The sequence below is a fragment of the Pantherophis guttatus genome, chromosome 9, assembly GCF_059756535.1.
Source record: "Pantherophis guttatus breed Tessera chromosome 9, ASM5975653v1, whole genome shotgun sequence".
In the NCBI taxonomy this organism is placed as follows: Eukaryota; Metazoa; Chordata; class Lepidosauria; order Squamata; family Colubridae; genus Pantherophis; species Pantherophis guttatus.
Window position 1 is genome coordinate 16,860,214 of NC_142071.1, and position 15,115 is coordinate 16,875,328.

General features: G+C 41.5%; 1 protein-coding gene across 28 annotated transcripts in view; it reads right to left on the reverse strand.

Moving 5' to 3' along the window:
- PKNOX2 (PBX/knotted 1 homeobox 2) overlaps positions 1 to 15,115 on the reverse strand; it is a 338,759-nt gene that overhangs the window by 180,265 nt on the left and 143,379 nt on the right. For 5 of the 28 annotated variants that reach the window (XM_087875597.1, XM_087875589.1, XM_087875596.1 and 2 more), the window contains one exon: positions 4,332 to 4,445. The exons of the other annotated variants lie outside the window; for them this stretch is intronic. The gene's annotated coding sequence lies outside the window, so the exon portion shown is untranslated. The remainder of the gene's footprint in view (positions 1 to 4,331; positions 4,446 to 15,115) is intronic. 28 annotated transcript variants of the gene reach the window in all.

Here is a 15,115-nt window from a genome sequence, read left to right on the forward strand (position 1 = left end):
AAAGGCTGTTTCTATGGCAACGGCATTGTTCACTTCAGTTACAAGAAAAATACTGCATGAGAGGAGCAAAAAAAAAACCAAAAAAAAAAAAACACCCTAATTTTGCTGCATTTGATGTCACATTTAATATGGACAACTTGCCAACGATAAGTAAATCTCCCCATACTGGTGTTTCTCTGAAATTTAGCAACCCAGCTCAGAATGAACCTAATAAGAAATAAGACAATTCCGGCAATATTTTGGATGGAAAACCAAGGTACCAATCTCCATTGAAATGCACATATAGGTAAGCACGTACAGTTTTACAGAGTGGCTATTATTGCAATTATAATGCAACTGTCATTTTGCATAAGACAGCTCATAAAAAAACTCAAGCAGTAATTACTATGTAAGGTGATGATTTCTGTCTTTGGAGATTCTCAGTCATCCAGGTCATGGTTGCCTCAAAGATGCTTTTTCAAAAGGCAACTGGACAATGTTTTTTTTCCTTGAGGAAGATGTTTTGCTTCTCACCCAAGAAGTTTCATCAGTTCTAATGAAGCTTCTTGGATGAGAAGCGAAGCGTTTTCTTTCTCAAGGGAAAAAAAACCAAAGTCCAGTTGCCTTTTGAAAGAGCACCTTTGTGATAACTTCTGGTTCAATTATTGCAAATCTCCAAGGGCAATGGCAGACAATGTACAAAGGCTCAAAATTTTCCAGTGTAATATACTAAGGAAAGGGCCCACAACTTGGGCGTCCTCCTGGACGCACGGCTGTCTTTAGAAGAGCATACAACGGCCGTGGCCAGGGGGGATTTCTATCAGGTTCGCCTGATACACCAGTTGCGCCCCTTTCTAGATCGGGACTCCTTACGCATGGTCACTTAAGCACTTGTCACTTCTCGTCTGGACCATTGTAATGCTCTCTACATGGGGCTCCCTTTGGGGTGCACCCGGAGACTCCAACTGGTGCAAAATGCGGGTGCGTGGGGGATTATGGGAGCGACGGGGCGCTCCCACGTGACACCTCTCCTGCGCGAGCTGCATTGGCTTCCGGTGGACTTCCGGGTGCGCTTCAAGGTGTTGGTGACCACCTTTAAAGCGCTCCATGGCTTAGGGCCAGGGTATTTGCGAGACCGCCTGCTGCTACCGATAACCTCCCACCGGCCAATACGCTCTCACAGAGAGGGCCTCCTCAGGGTGCCGTTGGTCAGGCAATGTCGGCTGGTGGCCCCCAGGGGGAGAGCCTTCTCTGTGGGGGCACCCGCCCTGTGGAATGAGCTGCCTCCTGGAATACGATTGATCCCGGACCTCCGGACCTTCCGTAAAGCCCTGAAGATGTTTTTATTCCATCAAGCCGGCCTAGCCTAAATGGTTTTTAAATTGGGATTTTAAATTTTATGGATTTGGGGGTTTTAAATTGGGAAGCTAGTGATTTAATTCTTTTTAATTATCTTAACTTTCGTATTTGTATGTTTTTTAATTTTGGCTGTTCACCGCCCTGAGTCCCTTCTGGGAGAAGGGTGGTATACAAATTAAATAAATAAATAAATAAATAGAAGAGTCCCTGCGGGCCCACAAGAGTTCTAAGTCCAGCCCATCTTGAACTCCTTTCTATTCTTAACTCCCACTAATTTCCCTTGACCGTTAGAGAGCTTAATCTTGCAATAGAGATACGAGTGATCCCAGACCTCCGGACTTTTCGTCGGGCCCTAAAAACTTACTTTTTTCAGTTAGCCGGGCTGGCCTGATTCCATGTTGGTTTTAACGTTTGATACTGATTTTTAATTGATAGGTTTTAAATTATGGGCCAAATTTCATTTAATTATTTTTAATAATTATTTTAACTTTTGTGTACAAATGTTTTTATTTTGGCTGTTCACCACCCTGAGTCCGAAAGGAGAAGGGCGGTATACAAATCTAATAAAAGATAAAGAAAAGATAAAGATAAGGATCACATCCAAAGAACTATAGAGTTCTTCAGTTTCTAGAGCTGTGTTGGAAAAATGGTTGATATTTTAAGTGTTTGTGAATACTTTCAATTTAAGGTCTTCCTGGCTTCCTATCCTTCACCAAAATCCTAATGGGAGACCCAGGGAGATTTTCTGAGAGGAGAAGTTTGGTGTTCAGAAGATTGAATACAACTACAGAAACAATTCCCTCCACCATTTCCAAGAGAATAACTAACTAAATAAAAACAAAATAAAATCTCCAAGAGAAATCCAAAAGAATTTCTCAAACTTCCTGAAAACAAGGTAGAAAAAGAACATCTTCTTTCACATAGAAGAAATTGGGGAATTGGAGATACTTCAGTTCTTCTCCAGGAATCTTATGTTTCTCTTCTATCAGTTCTATATGTGTGCTTGGAAACTTTTTTTTTTCTAAATGGGAGTGATGTTCTTTTGCATTGGTGCCCATTTTCTCAGGTTCATGCTTCACAGAGATTTAATAAAGGATCAAACTAGAAATAGGCTGATCTTTTTTCCAAAATATTCCCAAAAGAGTTTTGCCTGTTTTGAATCCCCCCCCCTTTATTATCTGAAATATACTGGCATTTTCCTCTTTGGAAGCTCTTTGACTTTCACCTGTTCTTATCCCCTGTTCTAACCTTCTTCCTTTCCTTTTTTCGGCTTTATCCCTATCCCTCTAATCCTCCTTCTGTGATTGGCATTATAGGTAGTCCTCAACTTACGACCACAATTGAGACAAAAAATTTGTTGGGTCATTAAATGAGGATCGTGTGATTGCACCTGATTTTACAGCTTATTTGCTGCAACGCTTTAAGCAAATCACTACGGTCATTAAGCAAGCCATCACGTGACCGTGACTTGTGACCTTTCCTGCTGGCTTCCCCATTTACAGGAGCTGGTTGGGAAGGACACAAATGGCTATCGTGATATCCCAGGATGTTGCAATCATTGTAAAAGCGAGCTGGTTGCCAAGCATGCAGATCACAAACATGTGACTTGAGTATGCTGGGATAGTTTGCAAGTGTGAGGTCCAGTTGTAGGTCATTTTCTTTCGGTGCCGTCATAACTTCAAAGAGTCACTAAATGAAGGGAACAATTTTTAAAGTGTTTCATACAAATGAACTATACAAAACCATATTAACGTCCATCCAAAGTTGAGTCAGAAGTTGAGAAACATTGGAGGGGGGAAACAAGTAGCAACCTGTGACCTTTCTCAACAATAATCAGAAGACAATTGTTAGGGAATACTGGTGGTGACAGGGAAAAACAACCCAGACTTGTGCAGTCATTCACACATTACAGTCAAACATTGCCTTTGATCACTACCTAGCATCCAATTCAAATGCTTCTCTCTGTGAATGTTTAAAGTTGGACATTGCATGCAGCAATGATGAAATCAAAGACATCTCTGACGTTTTTGAGATGAGATGGTTGAAGGCATGACTTAATGAAAGAGATCCCTTAAAAATGTTGTTCAAATTCAAGCTAAACTAATTCAAATCTTCCCTGCCCTGTTACTAAAAGGAACCTGGGTAAGCAGCTGGAAAAGTCATCATACTTCAGTGTCTTCTAAAGAGATCAAGACAAACTATATCACAGCCACACCAGCTGAACAAGTTGTGTGTAAATGCTTGCAATAAGTTATCTCTAGCCACAAGGGGAAGCCAAGCATCACGTTTAGTGCCACCACCACTCAAAAACTAGATATGGGGAAAAACTGGCTTACCACATTCCTTATCATAATGTCCAGCTAGATAATAGTCTGCTACTCCCTTTCTGTAGTTAAAGCTATCATGTGATATATACTGTATATAGAACTTTCTCACAAATAGTTATTTACTTGAAGAACGTAAACAACTGTTGATAAAGTGGGAATAACAATCCAGATTTGCACAACTTTTTTCTGTTTTCTGTTAACTTTTGGACTTGGTTTCTGATTGCAACTGAAACATTTTGGAACTACAATAGGAGCTTCATCTAACCAAGAACTTAACAGAACAGAATAACAGAGTTGGAAGGGATCTTGGAGGTTTGCTAGTCCACCCCCCTGCAGAAATAGAAACCCTATGCCATTTCAGACAAATGGTTGTCCAATGTCTTCTTAAAAGCCTCCACCGTTGGAGCACCTGCAACTTCTGGAGGCAAATCATTCCACTGGTTAATTGTTCTCACTGTTAGGAAATTCCTCCTTAGTTCTAGGTTGGTTCTCTCCTTGATTAGTTTCCATCCATTGCTTCTGGTCCTGTCTTCAGGTGCTTTGGAGAATAGGTTGAATCTCTCTTCTTTGTGGTCCGGTCTTCTTGTATGCAAGATAAACAATATAAAGCTATATGATGCTATTCCTACCCAGCCAGCCATTCTGAAATATCATTTTTTTCAATACCTGGGACATCCAGCAGCATGTCTTATCAATGGAATTTGTTCACCAAACACCTTCCAATGGTCTTCATTTAGAACTTTGTCCTTGGACAGCAGAGGGGTTAGATATCTCTCTCACCTGACAATTTGAAAAGATGACAGGCTTGTTTCCAGTTTATTTTATTTTTTTTAAAAAAAACTAATTGTTTTTCCCCCCTCCAGGCAGAAGTAAGGAACTTGTTAGAGCCCTGAGAGACTCATCAGAAACTACATCATGAGCAGTAGGAAATGTAACTCATTTGCATACTTTAGCGGCATGTAATCAACATAATTTGGATATCATTTTCATCATGAAGAGAAAAGATGACTCACTGTAGCCAGTGGATACTTTGCAATTAATCTGCAGAAATGACGGGTCTTAGATGAGCTCCTGAAGAAGCTGAACAACATGGGCTTGAAAAAGCACAAGGGTAAGCACACACTTGCCCCGCAGAAACAGAAATTATTTATATCAAATACTCCAGCATTTTCCCCACAACATTTTCCTTTGCAGCCTTAGGAATGCGGTAAAACCAAATGGTTCTTTCTGAGACAAATATGCAACCTCTGAATATATCAGTACGCATATATAAGGATTTTATATCAGGCTAGCCTTGGCCTAGCCCTATTTGCATAAACACACTGCAGAATCCATTGTCTTGATTTCTGGAATGCATTCTCTAATGCATGTAATATCCTTTGTGCATGTAGGAGATTACATAGAGGTCTGTCAGACACAAGAATCAGGTTAGGTTGCAACACAGAAGATACTGTATATTCAAGCCTATATGCAAGAATATGGTCAACTAAAATTCAGTACTAAATTGGCATCAGATAAGGGCCAACAAAATTCAGGAGGGGTTGGTCTTGGATTGTTTGTGGCAACATAATGATTCTTAGCTGATAATGTACTTGACTCCTCCCCCCAACTCTTCCTGCTCTTCTCCTACAAGATCAGAGTATCTGATTGTTCATGTAAAGCCCTTGGCCCCTTTCTCTACAGTAGGACCATCTGTAATTACTGGGCCCCAGGACTACCTAAAAGATGTCCTAGCAGTCATTCCAGAAAAGTGCTGCTTCTATTATATTGTTAGTTTTATCTTTTGGTGACAGTCAATATTTTACAATAAGTAATTAGAATGCCCATTACTCAGAAGACTGAAAACTTGATATTGTATGTAGTTATAGTGAAATATGGTCATCCTTTACTGAAAGTTGTGTAAATCTTTACATTAATATTTATATAAGAAGTCCTCACACATTTACTTCCCCATTCCTCCATAGTTTCTTTTCTTTGTTCTGAGCAGAAGGTGTCAAAGGAAGCTGGATGGAGGGGAGTGACTGCAAGAAAACAGCTTCACCCAACTTAGTCCTTACCACAAAAAAAGATCAACGAAATATTGTCACCGGTAGAGGCAAGCTGTGTATTCTCATCCCAGGGTTATTACCTTAAAGACAACCAATAGCACAAGACCATAATATTCCTTCTACTTAAGAAACTCGTCACCCTCTGCAAAATTACATATTTAGTTAAGGAAGACATACTTCCTAGGAGCACCATTGAAGTTGTAATCTGATTTTAAGAGTTTTAAGGAGATCTAAGAAGCTGTTTCTCCACCCCTTGTACTGTGTTGATACATTAAAACATAGGGCTTAGATAAAGACTCTAATTAATTTTGTGTAATCTATATAACTCTTTGATTATTGCAACAAAACTTGTCCCAATCATAAATAGGCAGCAATTTATTGTGTTGGAACACAATTTATTAATAACAACCTGTGTTGGTTTGAAACAGATTGAAGGAGCTATTTACCCACACCATGTGTTGTGCTGACTTGTTCCAAAATACACAGTTTAGATAAAGAACTCGGAAGGAATTCAAGTGCCAAAGTTAGTCAGGCCAATGATTACAACTTCACAGGAGAACAAATGTTTCACTCAGAGAAAGGTTTGAGGCTGGATGGCTTCAGTTACACCACTGTATATATTTGGGGACTATATCTGCTCAAAATCTAAGAGACCTGTTGTCAGCCTGGTTTTGTAGGAGATGACCAGGCTGAGCCCAAGAAAGGGGTCAAATGACATAAGTCATGAGCCCCTGTGTGCCTGCCTTGAATGCCTCTCTTATCTCCCGCGCATTTCCCTTGACTGTTATTTGGTTGGATTCTTGTAGAGAGCTTAAGCTTGCAATAAATCTTTATACTCATTTGAATTGCCTGAATCTCCTGATTTCCCCAGTGCCTGACAGATTTAGCATTAGCTTAAGCATTAGACCCTGTAGCATTTCGGGCATCAAGGGATCTCCATCATTTTTGGTCATCGGCGGTATTTCAGCATCTTCCCATGTGATGTTTAGAGTCTTTAAGCCTTCCGTGAATGTTCTTCACCATGTATTTCAAGGGGATCCTATTGATGGTTTTGCATCCAAGGGGGGTGGGGGGTGGCAGGCACAGGGGTCCATCTCACTGCCACCATGGGAATTCAATTGTTCTCCATGCGGAGAATATGACCTGCAAGTTGGGGTCTTCTGCATGTGACAATGTTGTGTAGTTTGCAGGAGAAATTCTTTTGGAGCACTTCTTTGTTAGTGATATGGTCAAGATAGTGAATCTTCAGGATTTGGCAAAGGCATCTTTGTTGGAAGACATCAAGTCTCTTATTAATACTTGCTAATTCCAATAGCTTGCTATTACTTGTCAACTTGACTAATAAAAGAATATTGAAGTAGATGGATCCATGATCTACAATGCAGCTTTCATTAGCATAACCTATTTGCATGATGTATTGGAAAAGTTTTAAAATGTTTTCTAATTCAAGGAAGAAGGTTGGATCAGAGGTACGACAAATTTCCCGCCAGGTCTAATCTTCAAAGAATGCTATTGGATCATGCAAATGAATTACCCAAGGAAGAGCTTTGTGCATCTTTGAAAAAGTCCTGCAGGTATTGCAGAGTTTTCCTGAAGGTTGTGCAAAGCCTCAGAGAAGCAGGCTGCCTCAATTGTAGGCTTGCTTTCCCGAACAGACTCTTTCTGGCTATTCTGCAAAACCTCAAAGGGGCCCAAAACATATCAAAGCTTGACGTGGCCAAGTCCCATCAAAGCAGCCACTTCAAGGGCTTTTGGCAGTCTACTGCCTAATGTTTATGCATGGGCAGAAGCATAAGGACAACAGAAAAGAGGGGAGGGGGCTCAACTAAAGTTGCAGGCAGCGAGCCATCCTGCTTCCTCAAAATCAAGTCTTGTACAAATTGGATCATTCCTTTGAACCAGTTCAAGGCAGCTGCACTTTGAATGCCCCTCATTTTCACAGAAGCAATGAATTCACTCCACTTCCTGACCCACTGAAACAATACTTCCCAATGCAGAAGAATAGATAAAACAAGATTCCACCTGTAAGGTATGTGGGAGCCTTATGGGGGACCTTTTAGCCCTTTTCACAACAGAAGGCTTGGCCTTCTTTCGCTCTCTGTTCTTTTCTCTCCAACGGTTTAATTCAACAAGCTTTAACAGAATACAGGTACTCCTCCACTTATAACCACAATTGAGCCTAACATTTTTGTGGCTAAGTGAGACATTTGTTAAATGAGTTTTGTCCCATTTTATGAGCTTTCTTGCCACAGTTGTTAAGTTAGTAAGTGAATCTGGTTTCCCCATTGATTTTGCAAAGGGATCACATGATCCCAGGACACCGCAACCATCATAAATATGAGACAGCTGCTAAGAATCTGAATTTTGATCATGTGACCCTGGGGATGCTGCAACAGTCGTAAGTGTGAAAAATGGTCATAAGTCACTTTTTCCAGTGCTGTTGCAACTTTCAGTGGTCACTAATCAAACTGTTACAAGTTGAAGACACCTGTAGCAGAGTTGGAAGGGATCTTGGAGGCCTTCTAGTCCAACCTCCCACTCAAGCAGGAAGCTGCTGTAGGAAAGAAGCTAAATCATTGCTGGGCAGATCAGTTACAGAAAACTGAAATACAGTAGCCTCCTTCACACATCTATCCAATTTGTCAGCCTTTCCCAAATTCTTTGAAAAATGTTCAAGCATTTTGAGAAAGAGGTAGAAGGATAGAATCCTCTCTTGCAGAAGAAGGAAACTTGGGAGCCTACTTTTCCAGCCTTTGATTTCCTATGTGATAGTAACTGGCCTCCAAAATTGGAAAGTGGAGTTTCAAAAATTCCCTGAAAATCAAGATATCAAACTCTGGTTTCAGCAAATTTGCTCAGATTAGAATTTCTTTCAGATGTTGTGGGAAACGGCATTGTAAGAAGCCAAGAAATGTTGTCTTAATGCATGAGAGAAAGAGGAAAAGAGGTGATATAGACAGTATAATCATTTCCACTCCAACAAACTGGGACAAATATTGTAATAACTTAATCATACCACTGGGTATCTCTTGACCAACATTATACAGTCTAAGATAAATACTCGTGTTTCTGTCTAGCCACAGAAGATGGAGTTTCAATTAAATCTACCAACTGAGACTCCAGTGAGTGCTTTCATATACAAATTCTGAAGTTTGAAAATAGGATACTTCAAAACAAGTACAGAATAAAGAGATAACTTAATGGTCATTATTACATTGCCACTTACTCGGGAGTTTTGAAGCAGGGAAAAGCAGATGCCAGCTAAACAGCTACAGTGAAACTATTGAGACTGTGTAACTGAACTGTCCCCAGCTCTGATTGGCCGATAACTTTTCCATGAGTTTTCCATGAAGGTTTTAAATCACTGCATTTCTTTCTGGGACTTGGAATGGCTTTTTAAAACAACTTTCCTTATTTTTATGTTCTTAAGATGCATATGAATTCAACTGCCACTATGCCAAGTAAAAATGTGTGATCCCTCAGTAGGACAATTCTCCCAGAGCGGGGGTGTACTGGTCAACGAGAGACCATCAGCTAGTGTAATAAACTGGCAACAGAAGGGACCTTGAAGGTCTTCTACTCCAACCCCCTGCTGAGCCAGGAAGCCCTTTACCATTTGAGACAAGTGGGTGTTCAGTCTCTTCTTAAAAACCTCCAGTAATGGAGCACCCACAACTTCTGAAGGCAAGCTGTTCCACTGGTTAATTGTTCTCACTGTCAGGAAATTTCTCCTTAGTTCTAAGTTGCTTCTCTCCTTGATTAGTTTCCATCCATTGCTTCTTGTCTTGCCTTCTTGTGCTTTGGAAAATATGTTGACCCCCTCTTCTTTGGGGCAGCCCCTCAAATTTATTAAGGGTTGGACTAGAAGACTCCCAAGGTCCCTTCTATTATTCTATTCTGTTATTCTTCCACTCCAAGCCCCTGCTCAAGCAGGAAACCCTATTCCAGACAAATAGTTGTCCAAAGATGCTAGACAAATAGTTGTACAAGATGCTACAAAAAGTCACATGCAGCCTATGAGCTACCTGGGGCCTCTCCCTGAAATAGAGAATGGACTTTAATAACTTTAGAACACAGGACTGTCCAGTCAAGGACATCAAGTGGCTCAAAATATTTTGTGGCAACTGGTATATATTAATCCACAGCACTTGGTAGCTAAATGTGATTTTATGCTCTGGACAGAAAAAGATAGGTCTGCAATGAATGCAAACAGTCAGTAAATACAGATCATTCCCTGCAAAGGAACTAGTTTAACTGAACACCACAAAACAACCCAAAGCTTCTAAATGTTTCTTCTTAAAATTCCCCTTTTATCTTCCAATAATCATTCCAATTATTGCAATAATTTCAAGAGGTTACCAGCCTCTTAAGGTGACCAGATTAGACCAGGGTGACTTAATGAGCTTAATGGCTGAGAAGAGAAAGCAAGTATGTTTGGAAGAGTTACCAGTAAAAGGAAACTAGGCTGCCAAAGAACACAATGGCTGGACACTGTCAAAGCTGACCCCAGCCAGAGCATAGAAAAACTCAAAGAAGCAGTGCAAGATCAGAAGAAGTAGAAAGACCTGGGCCATAGAACTGCCAAAAGTCAGGCATGACTGAATGGATAGCATCATGATCATCATTCTTGCACCCTCTAAGAATAGTATAGTATTAGTATTAGTATTAGTATTAGTATTAGTATTAGTATTAGTATTAGTATTAGTATTAGTATTAGTATTAGTATGGTATGGTATGGTACGGTACGGTACGGTACGGTACGGTACGGTATGGTACGGTATGGTATAGTATAGTATAATATAATATAGTACAGAACACTTAGACACATGAGGAAATTGTCTTCTTTGTGAATAGAGACAACAGTTCTCAACTAACAGAAGCAAGCTGAGAATTCTGATTCTTTTTAGATTTCCCAAACATTGCACTGCTGATCACCGGCCACATTCTTAAACTGGCTTATGGCTTCTGAGCTTGGATTACTTGAGTGAAAATCAGAACCCCCTAGATGGCTGAGAAGTTATCTTCTTGAAACTTGGAGGAATTATATGCAGATATGTACTTTATATCCTGTTTCATCAATACCGTATGAAGAAGCAGACCAGGGCACAATCAAGGGACTTGTGCACCGCTGCCAATTTCATTTTTACTGTTGTGGTTTTTTCTCCCTCTCCCCAAATTTTAAGATACCCACCTTTTTATCCCACCAAAATCTCTCCCTTCAGGGTGGCCAGACGAATACCACCCCTTTCCCCCTCTCCCTCCTCCTACTGCATCTCAAGGGTTAAGAAGAAATTCAAAATATACACCCCCTAGACCTTGCTAACCTAGTGCTCTTGGAGACGCATACCCATCGGCTGAGCTAACTCTCCAACTCAGCCTGAGGAGAGGAATTGTTCTGCAGAAGTAGCCCATTGGCTGGTTGCTATGGAGACCGACATACCACAGTTCTGACCCTTGAGAGGTTTAGCACTCGGCGCAGCAAGGCTGCCAGCAGCTGGACTGCAGCTGTTGCTGGGTAAGATTCAGCCTGGTTGTAAGGGAGAATTCCCTCCTGCCACAAACAACTCAGCTTGGGCTGCCAGCAAAGACAGCCTGCCTTTGATTGAGATGAATTAATATTTGCTTAGGGCTGGGGCTGTTGTCATTGTGCAAAACAAGATGTACAAGGCCGCAGCATCCATCCTGCATGGGAGACCTTAGCAACCGTAAACGTGGAGAGAGCTGGCTGAATGGGGGGTCTCCTGAATTGGACAGGTGTGAAGATGGGCTGTACACATTGAGCCATTTATTATAGGTGACCTTGATAGGTAGGATCTAGTGTTGAACCCCAAAGATCTGTCACACTCAGACACAGACACATGCATAGTAATGCACAACAGCTGAGCTCCTAGGGAAGGCATCTCTATCCGACATGTGCACCCAGAAAAGCAAATCAGAAGAGCAAAGACATTTGCCATCCAAGGCAACGGCCCTAAATAGGAGTCTCTTTCTGCAAACAATCACCTCTACTAATGCATTGGCTAATGCTCTCAAAGAAATACCGTCTGATGGTGGTTGGAAGTGGTGATGATAGCAGAGGAGAGAACGGCCTCTCTCCCTTTTATTTCAGGTGAAATTTAATGGTTCTGGTTTCAGAAAGATCATCTATAACAATCCCATCAGAGTAGAAAATTGTTCCACCTTGGACATTGTGAAGTCATTTAAGGAAAGAGGAAAACAATTAACATGTTCCGCACTTAGCCATTAGCTGAAATCCCACAATCCCTTGCTCTCCCCAAGTGGTCCTAGCCATCCCCGGCTAAAGAGGCTTTGGGTGTAAATGGCAAAGCAGCAGGGCTGCAATCAGTCTGATCCAAACTGGTGTTTGTGTTGTGGCCCCGCCCTCTGAGCCTGTCCCATCGGAGGAAGAAAGCTCCGAGCATGAGGAAGAGGAGTCAGCCAGGCCTCCCTCTCCAGGCCCCTCCCCTCTGGCATTGTCTCAGGTGCCGGCCGAGGGAGAGGAGATTAGCAGGGAGACAGGTGGCTTGGATCAGAGTGACGAAGAAACATCATTCCTGGACGCACGCCTCCGAAGGCATGAGAAACGATTGCAGCAGCTTAGGAGGCATGCTAGGGATTAGAACTGAGTCACTGGACCACACCCCAGAGACTATATAATAGAGGGCAGTGGTCAGTGATCCTTGTGACGAACAAAACTAACCTTGGATAGTCACTAAAGCCTCGTTCGGAACTGCGGAGAGAAATAATTATTGTTGTCGGACATTTGGAAGCTGAGTATTTTATCTGTCTGTTTTTCTGTGAAAATAAAGGCACTTGGCAGACGGTGTGTCTATCGCTGCCAAGTCGGAGATAAAGAAACTGGGTGCGTTCCAAAGTGTTTCCTTAACCCTCGGCTGGCTGTGTTTGTGTGTGTGTGTGGACGGGGACAGATCAGTTTGATCTAAATAGACTAAATGCAAGTAATTGGGTGATGTGTATATGAAGTATGCATGTATTTGTGTTCATCAGTCAGAAACAGCGGAAGGTCCGGAAGGTCCGGAAGGTCTGGAAGGTCCTTTGTTGGTTTGCGCAGTTTTGCTAACTGGATTGTTGCCTCTTCTCTCACCACTCTATATATTCCTCAAATAAAACGGGTCAAGGCAAAGAACAAGTTTTTGCTGGCTTGCTTTTTTAGAAATGGGCATTTAGGAGCAGCACAGTCATTTTGTGTCTCATTAACACAAAGCTTCTCTTGCAAAACTCCCCTGAAAGAGCTTTCCTGTCTTGCATTGAGGCTTCAGGGATTACCTGCGCAGAGAGTGTTGCTGAAGAAAAGCCTGGTGTGGTTCCTGATTCACCCTTCCCTCATCTTTTAGGACTGGGTGGGGGTGCGGGTAGGGGAATGGAATGGAATGGAATAAACCTGGCATGGTGCTGTTTAAGGAATCCTGCCAAGGAACGGATTGTCGAAAGTCTTGTAAATAAATCAATTCAACCAGTAGCACCTGCATGGCATTTGCCCTGAAGAGGATAGTCCGGGTTCCCCGTGCTTTGACTGAGTTGCAAAATAGCCCTAGTTTATTTGGAGGCTGCAGTTCCTGCAGACAGACTGAGCTTCATAGGGACCCTTTTCAATTCTGCAGAAAGAAAGTGGAACGCGTGCTATGTCAGCACTACCTCCCTAATATTCTAGTCTAGAGCAGGGAATGGGATCCTCACCTTGGTTATGGACTGTACGTAGTCCTTGACTTATAACCATTTGTTTCGTGACCGTACGAAGTTACAACAGCATTGAAATAAGTGGTTTACAGCTGGTCCTCTCACTTACAACCATCCTAGCATCCCCCTGGTCATGTAATCAGAATTCTGATGCTTGGCAACTGGCGTGTATTTGATGGTCCTGGAGTCATGTAATCACCATTGGTGACCTTCCGAGGTGGCTTCTGGCAAGAAAAGTCAATGGGGGAAGCTCGATTTGCTTAAAATGACTGCAAGATTCACTTAACAACTGCAGTGATTCATTTTTAGCAATGATGGCAAAGAGGTCATAAAAATGGGCATGACTCCGCAACATTCTTGCTTAACAATGGAAATTTTGGTCCCGATTTGGTCATAAGTCAAGGAATACCTGTATAATTCTGCAGTTGTATGACTCAGTTCCCACTACGGAAGAAGTGGAGAATGCATTCCTTATAGTAAACTTCATTTGCCCTTCTGGTTGCTAAGAAAATGCTAAGAAAAAAGCTCATAAATCTGTCATGCAGCACCCAACATCCACAACAACAGTTTCTAGCACCAAACATCAAACCCTAGGAAAACGTGGGAATAAACACAAAGTTCTTGATCTTAAACAGAAGAAACAGATTAGATCGGCTACCAACTCTCATTTCCTAACATTTTTGTTGTTGTTGTTCTGAACCTCTGGGATTCTGTCATGCTTCTGTCATCCATAAAGAGCTTGTCATACAGATTCATTTAGTCTGTATTTTGCCCAGAATATTACACAACGGGGAAACAAAACTGGCTGTATTGAAAACCTGGAGGCCCTTCTGCAACTTAAGGTACAATTAGGGTGGAACTTGGGCCCTTCCAATATCTGTATTTGTTTATTGAATAGCCCAAAGGCCTTTTCAAACAAAACAGAAAAGAAAAAGGGAAAAAGGCAAAACAGTTACAGAAATAACAATCTAAAAATATATGATATATGACATTAAAATTTTACAATATCAGATTTCAATAGCTAAGTTGCCAAGACTAGATAACCCAAATAAGATAGCTCCTCTCTAACTCAGCTCATCTTTCTTACAATCAATGAAATTCTTTTCGATATAACTGGCTCGTATTGCTGTCATCCTTTTAAGATAGCGAGTGATAGCCCTTACCATGGGAGGAGAGTCAGCCTTCAACAGAAATGCTAATTTATGCCTTATATTCCAGTGGGGAAATTTATTTATAATTGGGGACAGATATTGTTTTCTTACTTCCTCATACAGCCTACATTCGAATATTATATGCGCCGTGTCCTCCACGACGTTTACCCACATATACATGTTCTTTTGTCATACGGGATTTTCCAGTAACGGCCGAATTTAACGTTGGTATCTAAAAGTTCGAATCTAAACTTAACAAATAACTGTCTCTCCACTGATGGCATTTCTAAATGTAAATACTTTTCCAGGGTGAAAGTTGTTTTAACTGCTGTCAGCAGTTTAAGGGAATGATTAGTTGAAAGAGTTGCCATGTCCATTTGCCCATGTATATCTTTAATCCGTTGTTTAACTTGCTTCAGTGTGTCACACAACAGGAACCCTACGCCATATCGGTTCAATATTTCTGACAGCCGGGTTAGCCAGGAATACCTTTGAGGATTTGAAATCTGCTGTTCCTCTAGGCAGATTTTGGGGAGTCTGCTGGCTTCCATCT